General features: G+C 43.7%; 1 protein-coding gene across 2 annotated transcripts in view; it reads left to right on the top strand.

Moving 5' to 3' along the window:
• Positions 1-16,068, top strand: part of LOC146772950 (SLAM family member 9-like) — a 282,152-nt gene that overhangs the window by 247,228 nt on the left and 18,856 nt on the right. The window contains exon 5 of one of the 2 annotated variants that reach the window (XM_085638140.1): positions 11,117-12,269. The exons of the other annotated variant lie outside the window; for it this stretch is intronic. The gene's annotated coding sequence lies outside the window, so the exon portion shown is untranslated. Of the gene's footprint in view, positions 1-11,116; positions 12,270-16,068 lie in introns of those variants that run through there. 2 annotated transcript variants of the gene reach the window in all.

Consider the following 16,068-nt stretch of genomic DNA (forward strand, 5'->3'; position numbering starts at 1 on the left):
AAGTCGGTGAATTCCTCCAAGAAGGAGGAGCAGTCACCAGGCGGTGATAAATGGCATGAAATCTGAGAGGGGAGCTGTGTTGCACTTGAAGCTCCAGAGAAAGACATTTGAATGAACAGAAGGAACTGTTGCAAAAAACCTTGAATTGTAGGCAGTATCTGAAGATGATTGCAACAACTCCCCCAACTGAACCTGCTCTGTCATTTCTAAAGATGGAATAGTTGGTGGGTAGCAGAAGATCAAAAATAGTATGAGAGGTGTTGTTGGACCAGGTCTCAGTGAGGAAAAGAATGTCAAGATTGTTAAGATAGATGGTGGCTGAAATTTCCGGCTTGTGTTTGATTGCAGATCTGTAGTTGTGGAGCAAACCGCGCAACTCTGACAAGACCGTTTTGGTGAAGGGGGTGTTAGGGCTTTTAGGGGTGATACGGATAATGTTCCCGAATGAGGGTGCCATGATAGAATAAGCCTGATGTTTATTTCGGGCAGAAGAGATGTTCGGAATAGAGCAAAGATTAGACTTACCTGGAGAGGGGAGGGAGATGGCGTTTGAAGTCTTGTAACTAGCCGATAAATTAGAGATGTCTGAAGGTGACAGATTGTATGAGGCTTTTTTTGGGTGTGGGAGCAAGGTACTCCTCAGGAGTTTGGGGAAGTGAGTACTTGCCAGGGGGATTGAGTTGTAGGGAAAGGTGGATATTATAGTACTTAGGAGTGAAAAGGTAGCTTCAAGCTGGGAGATAGATGAGATTAGAAATCCTAGTTTGTTTTCTAAGGAGAGTAAGGCTGAACGCGGAATGTTAGGTGGCTCGATATGTTCCGGAGGGAGTGCAATTGGTGAGGGAGAGCAAGGAGAGGTGGCGGTGAGGAAGGAGTAATGGGGGGCAGGAGTAAAAGGTGGAGGTAGATGGTGGTTTGTAGAAGTTATCAGTGCATCTGATGTGGAAAGAAAATTACCTGGGAAGATGTTCAAATTCAGGAGAAGATGGATGTGGTGTTAGGGCAGAATGCAGGGAGGGGAAAGAGTGGAGTCCTAGAAGGGCAGGAGGTTAGGGGAGAAGAGAGGAATAGGGGCTGGACAGGTCACGTGGGCTACGAGAGGTGAGTCTATGGGGACTGGCAACAAGCAGAGAGGGGAGGATTGACCTAGAGGGTAATTGAAGAGTGACTATGGGTCTACTAGGCCAGGGGGAGGGAGAAGGAAGAGATTGCCATGGGGGGATAGTAGGGTGAGCAGCATCACTGGAGACATGGGAGGATGAAGAGAGATGAAAAGGGTGTGTGCAGAATTCAGGAAACAAGGAGACGGGGAGAGTGGGTAGGGTGGAAGAAAAGGGAGAGAAGAAAGGAAAATTAGCAGAGTTACCTGGGAGATCAGGCTGCTGGAAAGATGGATTAAATAAGGGAATGGTCGACCTGGTGGGGGGGAGGTGGTTACTTCGGAATTGCAGGATGGTGCAGAGGGGAAAAGGAGATTGCTAGCCAGAGGTATGGCTGGAGTGTTGAGGGTAACGTCCCATTTGGAAGGGGACAGAATGGGAGATGGGGAAGCAGGGGAGAGGGAGGGCAAAGGGTTGGCTAGAGGCGAGAGCAGCCTATTGGGCTTCAAGAGGGTCGGGGGAGGAGAGAGGAAGTAAAGGGAGGAGTTAGTAGAAGAATCAAGGGAGATCACAGTCCCAGGAATGGGGAGTAGGGAAGGAAAGAGGTGATTGAAAAGAGAGAGACAAGTGTCTTTAGCTTGAATCAAGACATTAACATTGTTATAAAGTGAGATAGTAGGTGAGCCATTGAAACAGGTAGAGGGGGAGATTTTTAGCTGTTGCCCATACAGGATAGAGGAGGAGGAGGTGACGTTGAAGGAGTTTTTGAAGCTGGAGGTCCAGGTAGGGATGTCGTGAGTGAAGAAAATGAAGTCAGTTTTAAGCTACCATAGTGACCACTATTGAATTGGTCAACGAAGAGGGAATCAGGAAACTGTTCAAGGTTTTGTTTGAACTGTTTTGCATTTGCTTTTGACAAATTGAGGGGGATAAATGATTGTGAAGCAGTTAACTCCAGTCTTAACTTGATTGGTTGACATAGTTGAGAAATGAGGAGGGAGAGGATGGTTGGGGGAGGAGGAAAAAAAACTAGGGTAGCGAGTAAAAGTACTAGGAGGAGATGGCACATAACTCGGGCATTAATCAAGATGTGAAAGGAGAGGTATGGTATTGAAAACAATGTTAAAGGAGCTGAGTCATTGGAGCAGGGGGTGTAGCATATAGGGGAAGAGGTAGGTTGAAACAGCAGACCTCCAGAGGTGTCAGAGGAGACCTTCTTAAGTGATAGATGGCTAGTTCTGCTGCATCATTTAATAATGCACAAGGCACTCCAGGAGACCTCCCTACAAAATGCTTCAGCCTTTACATCTGGGTAGGGGCTGGGTCAATTTTCCTACCAGTGGGTAACCACCACAGATGTAGAGAGCATGAGCCGGAATTAACAGTGGGCACAGTAAAATGAAGCTGGGTGCCAGCAGCTGCAAATAGAGTATGACAGGAACAGGCAACCATCAGAGGCAACATAAAGGGCTGAAACCGAATGCAGAAGATATGGGATGGTCACCACCCCACCAGATGTGCAGGTCAGAGTCTGATTCATATGGTCTGCAGGGAGTGGTGCACTACAGCAGCAACTACTCTCCAGGATGAGTGCAGCAGACAAAGGAATAGAGATCCCTGTAACTCGGGAGCCGCAACTCCTCACCCCGAAGAAGGTGGGATTGGGGTCTGGAGCGCCAGAAGCTCGTAAGCCACAAGATCTGAGGACGACCACTGCAATGTCGGGTCTTTGCCTCAAGATGGCGAACTTCCGTCTTCACAACCAGAAGCGGAGCCAGGACTCCGGTGGGCAGAAGAAATGCAGGAAGGCACCAGAGAATAATGCGACCCCTCTGGTCTGTGACTTGCGGATCGGGCTGCTCCGGTAACACAGATTCTTTGAGCAGTTTAATGTAGTGAAAAACTGAAATTCATTTTTAACTACTGTGAGACCTACCACTCCAATAGGATAATGTGTGGTTACCTTAATACATTTAATAAAGATAGCTTTTGTTTGAGAACAGGTAGAATTATCATGTTAGGTGTCTAGGGCATAGTAATTTAAAACCCTGTTTAATGGTAATATTAGATTCCAAGTCCCATTTCTGAATTGCACTTTTATAAAGTTTACTAAAAAGTGATGGATGGAATGCTTGAATTAATCTAAGCCACTTTTAATTACTCAGGCTCCAGGCCGCATCCCAGACCATCATTATTTTATGCACCATGCCAACTCAGTTTGGACCCAGATATACTAAAATCAGTCTTTATCCTGCTCCAAAGCGAACAGCATAGCCTTAACTGCCAAGCCAGGCACTCCTTGAACTGGAACACAAACAATCTAAGACTGGTTTTGCCCTAGTTAGGACTCATTAGTCAGGTATGGCTTGGTTCCAGTGACATTGTGCACAGGACTCACATCTGGGGAAGCCCATCCCACTTAGGGTAACACACTAACGTATACAAATAAGTGATGGATTGCATGCTCAAATTAATCTCAGCCACTGTTAGTTACTCAGAGCCGCCTCCCAGTACATCGGTATTTTCACACCATGTAACCTCAGTTTGGACCCAACCATATGCAAATTAGCCTTGACCCTGCTACAATAGGAACAGTTCCGCTTGAACTACCAAGCCAGGTCCTCCCTGAACAGGATCACAAACTACCTAGGGCCAATTTCACCCTAGTTAGGGCTCCTCAGCCAGGGATAGTTTGGTCCCAGTGACATAGTGTGCACAGAACCCATGTCTGGGCATTCCCGTCCCACTTAGGGCAATACACTAAAATATGCAAAAAAATCACGCTACACCTCAGGGAACTTTTCTGGCTCCCGATACACAAATGCTCTCATTTCAGACTCTTCAGATACACATTCAAGGCACTAGACAACATAGTCCCCACCTATTGGAACAGTTGCATCACCTTCCACCAACAACCCAGGCAACTGCGCTCTGTAGGACTCCTACTCGCTCACATCCCACGCATACACAGACCCATATCAGGAGGATGGGTGTTCTCTTGCATCAGTTCTAAAGAGTAGAATGGTTTCCCACTCCACTCCAGAGCCTCCTTCTCTCTTATTGATTGCACGAGAAGTGGGAGACCTGGCATTTTAATTAATCAACCTACCATAGGCATGAAGAGCACACACACCTGCTCAGTGCCAGGATACCATTGTGGGTGAATAACAACTATAGGAAAGGTTGGAGGCACCTGCACGAGCCAGGTGCCAGGACTAAAATAAAAGTCAGGATTCCCCAGCAGTCGGGCACCATGATAGCTAGATCACCATGCAGGGGTCATTCCCTGTCCACACAACAGTGAAAGTAGGTAATCCATCCTTACTCATTTAACGGAGAGCCAAATATTGGCCTAACTAAGCCTTGCTAGATTACCATGTAGTGGACATTCCTGACAGAGCAATGTGGATACAGGTTATCCGGCGTTCCATAATTCATTGAGAGCCAAATACAGGACTGACTAGGAAACACAACTGACCCATTCCAAAGCATTTTAACAAGGAACAGGCAATAGACTGGATCTGATGAGAACAGCCTCATGAAATGGGTTATCTCAAATTTGTCTTTTTATCACATTCTACACTTCACCAACACATACTGGCACCTCTTCTGCCAATATAGTCAAAGAAGTAATTAGAGGTGGGGACTCAACCCCCCTATCCTGAAGAACTGTCATTGACCCTTTTAGGATACTCAATAGGCAAGAAACATGTCAGTACTAAAGACATGATGGGTCCTCAATACTTTTCCTGTTGCTAATTTACTGGAAAGAACACCAATGAAAGTAAGAAACTGGTCTAGCTCAAGCAATTGTAACTGACCTGGCCTGTCTAATTACAGGGTGCATAGAAACCACCAGGTAAAAACATTCTGAAATTCCTTTGATAGACAACAAGACTGACGGAATTAATCACAAAATAAATCTCCATACAAGGGAAGCCACCCTAGCCACTACATCCATCTAGAGTGAGGGAAAAAACAGATGGTGAAGCATGCCACTTTGTTGTGTGAGATTTTGAGTCCTTTTAACAAACATCCTTCAAAACATAACTGCAGTTAGGCTGATTTGGCATGCAATTTCATTGCACAGTTTTGCACAGACATGTTCAACCTATTACCTTTATGCATAGTTTACTAGGAAGAGTGCCCTTTCATTATCCCATCCTATCTTGTGAGCAGTTGCTATAGCCTAATCATTTTGATTGTCCTATTGTGCCTCGGTTTTTTAGTAAGTTTCAATTTTTCTATTGCTTGTGTAAAAATAAAAGATATTGGATGAAAAATACAATAAAGGCTGCAGTTTTTGTAACATCTGTGTTCTCTGTTCTGTTTCCAACCCTAATTTGTTTTGAAGTACTGTTCCTGTTCATTTACAGGACATTTGGGCTGAAATACATTCTGTTTTGGTTTCTAAGCCCTTCTGCATGCTATTTGGAGTGGCCTGCAACTTTTTTTTACCTCTTACCTTCCTTTAGGTGACAGATGAATTGTAATTGTTTCTGTGCTCTTGGATCAGTTTCTTTTCATGAGTGGAGAGAAGACATTTTAATACGTTTTGGTTAGGTAGGCTGTATTGCTGTAATTGATCAACCTTTGAGGGCCTTGAAATAGGTGGCACATACAACCATTTATTGTCTACTTGTGTCCTTTTGGCATCTTTTTTTCCAAATGAATTTTTAACTCAATTGTTCAGTGAAAGTATTTTGCATGATGTTATGTGCGTCGTTTTGGAGTATTGTACTAGGGACATCTCAGGAAGCATCTTGCAATAGATTGGATGTTTTCACTTATTCTATCAAAACATTTATATGCCATATCATTGTCTACCCAGTCATCTAGTTGTTGTGGATTTTTTTTATTTGTGTAACTTCATCTCAGTCATTGTCAGCAAGTGGCCGTGCAGGTAAGAGTGGTGGGCCGGATGGGGGAGGAGGGATTTCGACAGATGACCATGAGGGAAAATTAGTTATTTATTTAATATTCCCTCGTCGTCTGTCAAAATACCCCCCACCTGGCCCACCACTCTTACCTGCACAGGCCGCTGCTGGTCATTGTAACTTATTGGTCACTGGCTGCTTGCTGACTACATGTAGTATATGTAGATGTGTTCCTCGTGCTGGATCTCCTCTTCTCATCAATGAGCTTAGTTTAAGTATCACTAGTAATGGAGACTGGATGGCTATGCAGCTGCTAGGATTCCAGTGATTAGTTTGAAGCTTCTGTTACATGATTTCCATATTTTTTTATGATCTGATGGCAAACAAGTTCAATTTAAGGGTAAAATGGTTACTAGGTGTTGCACTTACATTTAAGGATCTGCTTCTGCTTGCCAATTGATACAGTTCAAGTCTCACACTTTATTTTGAGTTCCTGAAAGAAGCATGCTCCAAAATTCTGCTTCTCTAAATGTTAAACCTCCTCTCTCTGACTTATATAGAATACAGAAACTTGTTATAAGGGAGCAGTTGATGGTGGTAATATCATACATGAGATGACTCCAATACATTCTCTAATTCTTGAAACTCTGGTAACTGCACCAATACTTTCCTCTGCGCTCCTCCTTAATACAATTGTGCCCTTAGTGGTGAAAGCCTGCTCTAAAATGTTCTAAGTTGTAGGAGTAGATTAAGTTGATGACTTTACTGTTTTGTAAAACAGGTTATAAATCAAATACATGAATGGTATTGAAACTGTATGTATCAGTAGTATCAGTTCTTCGAATTTACCATCTTATCTCTATATTCCTACCTGAAACCTCAGGGAACCAAAAGGCATATTATCAACGGCCAGCGATAATTATTGCAGGCCGTGCTTAGCGATAATAATATTATTGCAGGCTATCTCTGTAATTTATCGCCCTGTAGCGTGTTATTAACAACACGTTTCTCCAGGGCGATAAGAATTCCAGAGATAGTGAGGTTATCGCCCTTTTGCAGGGAACATCGCTGGTTTTCCAGTGATGTTCCCTGCAAAAGGGCGATAACCTTGCTGATATGACCCATAGGGTCATATCAGCATAACCCACCCCCTATGTTAGGAAGGGCTAAGTCAGGATTTTAGTAGATGTTAGATTTTGGTGAAAATGGACGTTTTCGCCAAAATCTAACGTGTGCTAAAATCATGTGGGCTGCCTTGTAAATAACGCGATGTAAACATCAGTGATATTTGCAAGGTAGTCCATCGTGGTTACGCCCAGTAACGCCCACTTTGCATCTCACTGGAGATACAAAGGGAGGCATTGGGGAAAAGGGTGCTAACATGCGATTATGGATGTTAGCACCCTCTTGTAAATAGGGCACTGGTTTTATCTCCGCTTTTTTGGCTTTGTAAGCCAAAAAAGTGGAGATAAAGCCCTTGTAAATATGCCCCCAAATCACTGACCAAGGACTGAAAGCTTTCCTGAAGGTCATAGAAACACAGATCCAAGAAACAAAGCAGATTCCAGGAACAAAACGTCATAATGGACCTCTCCAACTGGCTATCTCGGTTGGTTTTGTGCCAAAATTGACCATTCATTACTCTAAAAAACATTCTGCCCACTGCTCTGGTATGTCTGCTGTACCTTAAGGCTCATTTAGAGTGTCTTGCTGTTTCCAAAATTTTTAAGGCATATTTGGAATAATGAAGTGCATATAAGACTTATTTGACAGATTCAGTACACCCTAGCTTCTTAGTATGAATGTAAAATTTCCTAGCTATCGTGAAGGAAAGTGTCAATACTCTTACTGAAAGGGAGGCAAGGGTTTTGCTGCAATTTTCTTTCCACTTTATTTCTCAGGAGCCGAACAAACCCATGTAACTGCAACATGTAGAGACTGCATGTCCCATGAGTCTTTTAGAAAACTTCTGTCACCATCATCCAAGAATGCTTCATATACTTTAAAGTAATCCACAAGGAAAAGTTCTTCCTTTTTATTGATCCAATCTATCAATAACCGAATAGTCAGACTTTAAAATTCTTTCTTCTTATCCAATCCTCAGAAAAGATGAGAGAGTGTCAGCCTTCAGAGTCCACTTCTGTTACTACACACATCATCATGTCATATCACATGAATATTAAACCATTTAGGGTTATAGTAGTTATACGTATACCCAACATTTTGATCGTCACCAAATTTTCTAGGTGGAAGGTATGTAATCCCTATTACCTGGGTTTAAAGTTCAAAGCTAGCTGACCACCAGTGAGGCACCCGTGTCACTGGTTTGAAGTAGAACTTCTTAAAAGTAGAATCTGAGGACCAATCCACTGCATTGAGGATGTCCTCCAAATGGCAACCCAAGGAAAAGGCTCTATAGGCCAATACTCCCCTGGTGGAGTGCAACCCACATATGGATGTGTAAATAACTGCTTCCCCCATTATACACTTTACGCATCATGCAATGGTAGGGAATGAACTAGGTTCAAAAGGCTTCTTTATGGCTATGAGCAATTGTGTCGTACCCGCAAGCCATAACAAATCCGTCATAGCTTTGTAAGCTCTGAGACATCTCACCACACACAACTTGGGTAGTTGTAGAAAACCTGGATACTACACCACCCTGGTATAGTATTTTGTGTCCCTGGAAACTATAAAGGGTACTCCTGAAGTAAACATTCTCACACGAATAACTAATGCATGTACATTGGATACCCTTTTACAGGATATAAGATAAAGCTAAATCGCCAGCTTACCAGTGACTCGTTTCCTGGATAGAAATTTGTTCTCTTGCCATTACTCCAGTAATCTAAGGACCATGGTTACATCCCTCAATTTTGAATATCTGGGTTCTGGTGGCTTTGATAGTCAGACCCTCCCAGCAGCCTGCATACTAATGGATGTTCTCCTGCTGGAATGTCTTGGAATGGGACATGATCTGCTGAAATAGTTGCTCGTCAGATATAAAGTGGTTGGTAATCCAGACCAGCTTCCGCCAGCTCTTATAAGAAGTTCACACTATATCTATCCCATTGGGATCAAAACCCTATCCCAGAAAGCAGTGTCACCTTCTGCACCAAGCTGAGCTGTAGCACCACTTTCTTAAAGAGGCTATCCAGTGTAGAGAGAAAAGTAAGTTCTCGTTTCCCCGCTTCACTTCGCTGTTACCACCACTATAGCATTATTGCTCACTGCAGAGAACTATATTGGCCCTGAACCCAAGATATAGGACTGAGCTGCAGGTGAGGGCCTTAAACAACTGATCTAGCCCAAGGCAGAAGTGCTATAAGGTTATTAAAACATTCCATCCACTGAGGGAAGAATGTTTTAAATGAAATATGGAGAAACACAGAGTCAAAAATTGAAATGGTGGAGCAGAAGGTCTGTACCAGCTAATATCTGCCCTGACTCCCTCCATTGTCTTTCAAAGAACCTCCCACGAATCCAGTGTGCAAATAAGGAGTCTAGAGTAGTGGTTGTTAACTCCTTTGACTTCTGCCGACCCCCACTTATTCATTACTGGAATCCGCAGATCGCAACTGAATCATTCTTGGAGTCTGGCGACCCTCACTCAGTCATAAGCATTTTTGATGCTTTGAATCACAAAACGAAAAAATACAGAAACATGCCTTCATCAGACAAGTACACAAAAAGTGAAATATCTTATGCTATTCACAAACACATTAAAAATCTCTTTTTTTTAATGGAACGGTTGGAGCATTTCTAAATTCAGTTGAAGCCGCCCATCATTCATACTGTATTCTGTTTGATGCATTTGTGCTGTCCCATGAATCAATCTAAGGATACCAACTTAATGTTTAGCCCCTAATAAGAAATTCATTCTCATTTACATAATGTTTGAACATTTTCAATTTTACATTTTGCCTTTTTCATTGACATACACTTTATTAATCAGTTACTATCATTTCATTTCGTAAGCAGGCACAAACCCTCCAAGAGGTCCCGATACCACAGATTAACCCCTTGCATGCCCGCCCCTTTCCCCGCCCAGTGCCGCGCCTTGCATTAGCGGGCGGAGTTCATGACGAGCTGGACTCGTCATGGGCACAGCGCCACCGCAGCCCATGACGAGTCCAGCTCGTCATGGGCACTGAAGGGGTTAAGAATCGTTGGTCTAGATGTCGCTTTGTTCGATGATGGCTTCTTGTGTTTTAAGGAAGGTGTAGTGCCACAACATCAAGTGAATGGGCATTTAAAAAAAATCCTCATTGAGAAAGGAAGAGAGGGTTGTCGGTTGCAGCTAAAAATAGGCAGATGGTTGAGTCTCTGTGCAGAGCTCTTCGGCCATTTAATGTTTCACCTCATCCGCATTGCCATATTATGTAGTCCCCTGAAAAGTACTAGACACGTTGCTTTTATGCAAACCTTTTTTTGCTCTCATTTTTTACGTTTTTGTTTTTATTCCACTTGGTATGAGTAATATTAGATGTTGTCATAATTTGTAGATATGTGTTTATTAATTGGTTTTTGTATATTGATATTTTTAATCTGGTGATTTGTTTTAGGTTTGAGTCACCCATAACAAGCATAAATGATGACTACTACTTACATTTTGTGATATTTTCACAGCTGATAACACCTGAAATCAGGATAGAAATAAATTCAGAAGGAGAATAATATATTACTCTTACCGCCTTGGGCTTGATACCGACTTTTCACAGTTACTGTTAGCTCATTGTATATGAATATTTTTTATAAGTGGTACCTCCATCATTTCAAATTCCTTTACCCCAAATCTTTTATCACATACTAACTCATTTGACCAACCCCTCAAAAATACAGAGAATTACAGCTGCAATTATTTTGTTCTTTTAGAGAGGGCTGCTTTGTAGAGTGACCTAGGGTCCTTATTTAGAGTTTGCTGGACAGGATACTCTGTCATAAACATGGTAGGTGTGCTAGCCATTATATTATAAGTTCTTTAAAACTGTGATACTTGTAATACACAGATGGGATATCGGCCACATTTTGATGGAGTCTCTCGTCCGCCAAACTCTAAATAAGGCCCTACATTTCTAATAATGCCTAGCTTTGCATTCAGACCTTTTCTGAACCTGAACATTTGATTTGTCATTTCAGAAAAATAACTTTCCTGAAAATAATTAAACCTTTCTGAAGATGCAGGAGCTGATGGTGCCCAGAGACCCATTTTGAAAACATTTGCTGAGGAAGATCGTGCAGCAATATCATAGGAAGATGACAGACTACTCACTTCTGCCTCTCATGTTTTAGGAAAGACTGCAGCAGAATAGCCCAAGGCTTTTGACAGTTTAAAGACACAAATAAATGGTATCACCAAATGTTTCAGGTTAGCCTCATAGTATGCTAAATGAATTAAGTAAAGCACCTACACGCAGTGCAGTGGCCCTGGTCGTTGCAGTGAGTTCCGTACAAGCGCCATGACACGGCGCTCAGCCAGAGACTGGAGGGGTGGGCATGTTCTCCATTAAGAGGCTGTAATGCAGCCTGCATGGAGAAGTGGGAAGGTGCACATGACTGGTTTGGGCGACCCAAGAGGGCAGACCAAACTGTCACTGCGCACTTGGAGTGGGCACACCACTCCTCCCCTGCTCCGTTAGCAGAGCAGCCCCACCCACCCGCCCGCAAAGGAAACATAAAATAATAATAACTGAAAGTTATTATCATCCTATGTTTTTGCTTCTAGCACGGCTTGAAATCAGTGGGGCAACGCTCCTCCGCCATAGCGGAGGAGCCTCCACTGAATAATATCTGCTGTAACATCCTTTGGTGAACTGTGGGATTGTTCATTCCAAAGAACATCTGCACCTAATATGGGTAAGCCTCATGTTAGTGCAAAATGTAGATGCTCACCAGCAATTACCTATCACTGAGCTTTATATTGGTCTGTCATTCGCACTTAGTGGTGGCCATGATATTAAGTCATATGCAGTCACCCATATTCCTATAGTACTTCCGAACACCATCCTATTTAGTTGTAGTATTTTTTAATTGTCACAGGCAGGGTAAGTGTTGACAGTTGATCTCATTGGACCAACACTGTCTTTCATTGTGTACAAACAATTTTCATGTAGAGTGGTCTTTTTCAGAACATGGGGAAACTTGGAATGAACTGGAAACAATTATTTCTGGCCTAATATTCATGCATGTATATCAGAAACGGGCACTTATCTCTTTTATATGTATATGTTGTAATGAAAATGAAGTCATAAGAAGATTAGAAAAATAAAATGAGTGTATACCAAGCAACGTATCCATTCTTCTGCAGATTCTTAAACCTACAAGGTGGAAATAACCTATATTTTTTCATATAATCAGCCAGAGCATTTTATGTGCCCAACGATATACCCAGATGTCATACAGTGTGCCTGTATGGTAGTCCCAAGTCATGTGTGACAGCCACATCTAGCTCTGCTTTTTAATGGATACTTCAACCTGCAGATTCGTAGAGCCCTATTCTGAAGAGAAGAAAAAAGCAAAAGTACAGACAGAAATGTATGCCTCCACCTGAGCATATTTTTCTATTTCCAATAGATTCTTCTAGCTGCAGATTCCTCACCTTTTTGAATATTCTCCAGACATCAGACTGAATGCGTAAACTTTTTAGCAGTACCTCTGTGCGCAGGTTGGTGGCGCCATGTGGGTCTGCAATGAGGCTGTTATGCTCAGAAATGCCATGAAGAGCCTATATAGGTGCCACTCCCTAGCACTTACGACAGTTCCTTTCGATCTGAAGCTACATCTCATCTCTGTGATACCCCTTTTACCTCACAAAATGATAAAACACTGTGGAAGGGAAATGTCTTCTCCCAGCACGACAGGTTTTAAACCTTGTAGGCACTGTCACAAACAAATGTTTGTGAGAGACCCTCATCAGGTTTGCCTGTAGTTCCTGGGGTTCAGCCATGAAGTCTGAAGCCTACCATGATTGTTCATCGATGAATCTGAAGGCCATATGAGACTCTACATCGCCAAGCACCAGAAGGCTCCGCAAGAAGACAGTTCCAAACCAAAATTTCGATCCAGTCCCATTTCAGATCCAGAAGTTGCAAAAATTATTCCAGGTGTCGGTCTTCATCTCGATCAAAGTCAATGAAAAAAAGGAAAATGAAATCTAAGTGTGACTTGGCCCCTTCCCACTATTCTCACTCTCCTAAGACAACTTAGGGTCAGCGCCATACTTCTCAATCATGTTTCTAAAGTCATTTTATGCCTGAGCCTATCCTGCAACATTTTCTGGCACAACCAGAGCTTCAAAGGTCATCTGCAACTCCAAAACAGATTGAAGAGTTCTGTGAGGCAATGCTCCAGGTCTTCAGATCCTTGCTTACTTCCACTGGTGCACCTACGGGTCCCATGGAGACGAGAGGGCTTCCATATAGAATACCACTGGCGGGTTCACCCTCTGCACTGGTTGGACACTCTGACACCCTTCAGGGTCACCTCCGTCTTAAGCTCTGACTCTCCTTCCGGCGCCATGGTCCGCGCCAGTTCCTGAATTTCGATTGTGACCCCATTGACACTGGAAGACGAAGTACCTTTTGTACTTTCTGACGCCAAAGCCACACCCAGACTCTGTAGAGGTACTGATTCTTCCACCTAAACCTACATAACATATACTCCGCATTCTCAGTTTGGCACAGATATGGACAATGTTTATGCCTCGGCTAATGAGATTTGCTAGCTATACGATGGAAGAGAATTGGTACGACAAGTTACAAGAGGCTAATGTCCTTGATACTTCGCCTGAATCAGAGTTCCTCCCACTCCCTGGTCTTGCTACTGATGAGAGTGCACAACCACCATCACCCTGTATTGGACAATTTTGCACATTGAACTCCGCACCCCTCACCTGAAAGTTTGGTGGTACAGGTGGCTACAAGCAAGATTAACCCCAACACGTTTCCAACTACGTTTCCGATAATGAATCAAAATGGGTGGAGATGTTCTTAGAGTCTTCTCATCCATCTGTTTGGTGCTACAATCTGTAAATGCCAACTGCCTGCTTGTGCACTATTGCCATGCCCTTTGGAATTCAATACCTCAAGTACTTCCAGATGTTAATGAAGATCTCTGGCCAGTCTTTGCCTAGGCTATGCAGGACAGTCATGAGGCAGCCAGGTTCACAATTCATTGCGGCTTAGACACCACCAATTCCATTGGATGAGCCATTGGCACCATTGTCGCTATTCACCGCCACACTTCACTTCGGGCCACCAGTTTTCAGGCTATGTCCAGTGTCCCTCATGGACATGCTGCTCAATGGGGACTCGCCTGCTTTAGGACAAGGCAGACTCCGCTCTCAAGCAGTTCAAGGAGAGCAAAGCCCCACCTTGTCAGCTACATCAGCCCTACCAATTCTTTTGCTGTTTTGGCAAGGCTGCCCCATAACACCAACCATTCCATTTGCTACAACCAAACCCCTGTAGCATGCCCTTAGATGAACACAGCCACCCCTTGAGGGGCAGGCTCTGATGATTCTTGCTGGGTTGACAAGCCATAACTTTGGACAGGGGACTCCTACAAATTTTGTGGCAGGGATATGCCCTACCTTTCTTTCTCTCGCTGCCCCACTGTCCCCCCCCAACCCCCACCCCCAATGACTGATGGTGGTCCATGTCTCCATTTTGCAGCAGGAAGTACAAGCTCTTTTGGCAAACGCGGCTATCAAGAGTGTGCACACACCAGAAGTAGGCCATGGTTGTTACTCTTGCTACTTTCTGATGCCCATGAAGGATGGTGGCAATTCAAAATGATCAAACTGTTGAAGGTCTTGTTGGCCCTTGACCCTGTTGGACATGCAGGGCGCCTATTTCCATATACCCATCCTGTAGACCCATCAGTGTTACCTGCGCTTCATGGTGGGACAGGGGTATTTTCTTTTTTTAAATTTTATTAACTTACTTTCTCCCCCATGAAATACAGCTAAACTGTACACTGCATGATGTGCAAGAAAGTTCAACTATATTACTGGATTACTAACACAGTACACATAGTTATATATCATGTCTAGTGTTTGACTCACAAATGTCGTCTTGGTGGAGGGATGACCTGTGGGACTTGGTGCAGTTCAGGGGGACAGGAGTGTTTTCAGTTCACTGTGCTCCACTTTTTTCTTACCAGTGCCCCTTAGATGTTTACAAACATGATGACGGTAGGGCAGCAAAACTTTGGAGGTCGCCGATGCAGTCTTATTGCCTATTGCAGCCTATTTCGACTGGCTTTGAAGGTGGGTTCAGCCCAGGCAGTCCTCAACCAACCCAGACTTTGGGGAAACGCCTGTCATCTTTGAGATTCACTGTCAGTGTGCCAATGCCACACCTGACTCCTTCTCCTTCCCTGAGTCAGAGAGAAAATAAACAAAATAACGCCAGATAACTTGGCTTGAAGAGGGTCAATCTGGCATGTGCTGCATGAAACCACAAATTTGTCCCAACAACAGACGAATACTCTTTTTGTCAAGAGATGCCTGGCTGCCAAGATGACATCAACCACCTTCGGAAGAACGTTGATGGGGTTCAGCTATCTCCACTCAATCTCCATACATGAAGGTGGTGAGTGTGAATGACAGGGTGCAGAACCCTGCTCTGTTGTGAGGACAATAGGTCCTCCCAGAGTGATAGCCTGATTCGAGGACAAATGCTCAAGACCAGATGTTCTGGATAGCATACTCTCCGTGCCAACTGGGATGACTTGGACCTGGTTGTTACTGATCTTTTGCAGAACTAAGGCAGGAGTGGTATCAGCAGACATGCGCACAGGCATCCTGAGTTCCCCTCTAGGTGGAACACGACGCCTTGTGAGAGATGTTTTGGAAACTAAACTCACAGAGCTGGTGACATTGTGCAATCTCAGCAGTGGTGAATAGATTGAGCCAAGGTTCTATCCATTTATGTATAAGACCTTGCATCACCTCTAAGTATAACTGCCACTTGTGATCCGCTAGGTGTTAATGGCAGAGCTCATCCACCCTGGTCAGTGTCACTGCTCTCCCCCGCGCAGCTCCACCGGTAAGGGTCTGCCCTTGAGCCTGAGCTCCAGACCAGGTAGGT

The sequence above is a fragment of the Triturus cristatus genome, chromosome 12 (genome assembly GCF_964204655.1).
Source record: "Triturus cristatus chromosome 12, aTriCri1.1, whole genome shotgun sequence".
NCBI lineage: Eukaryota > Metazoa > Chordata > Amphibia > Caudata > Salamandridae > Triturus > Triturus cristatus.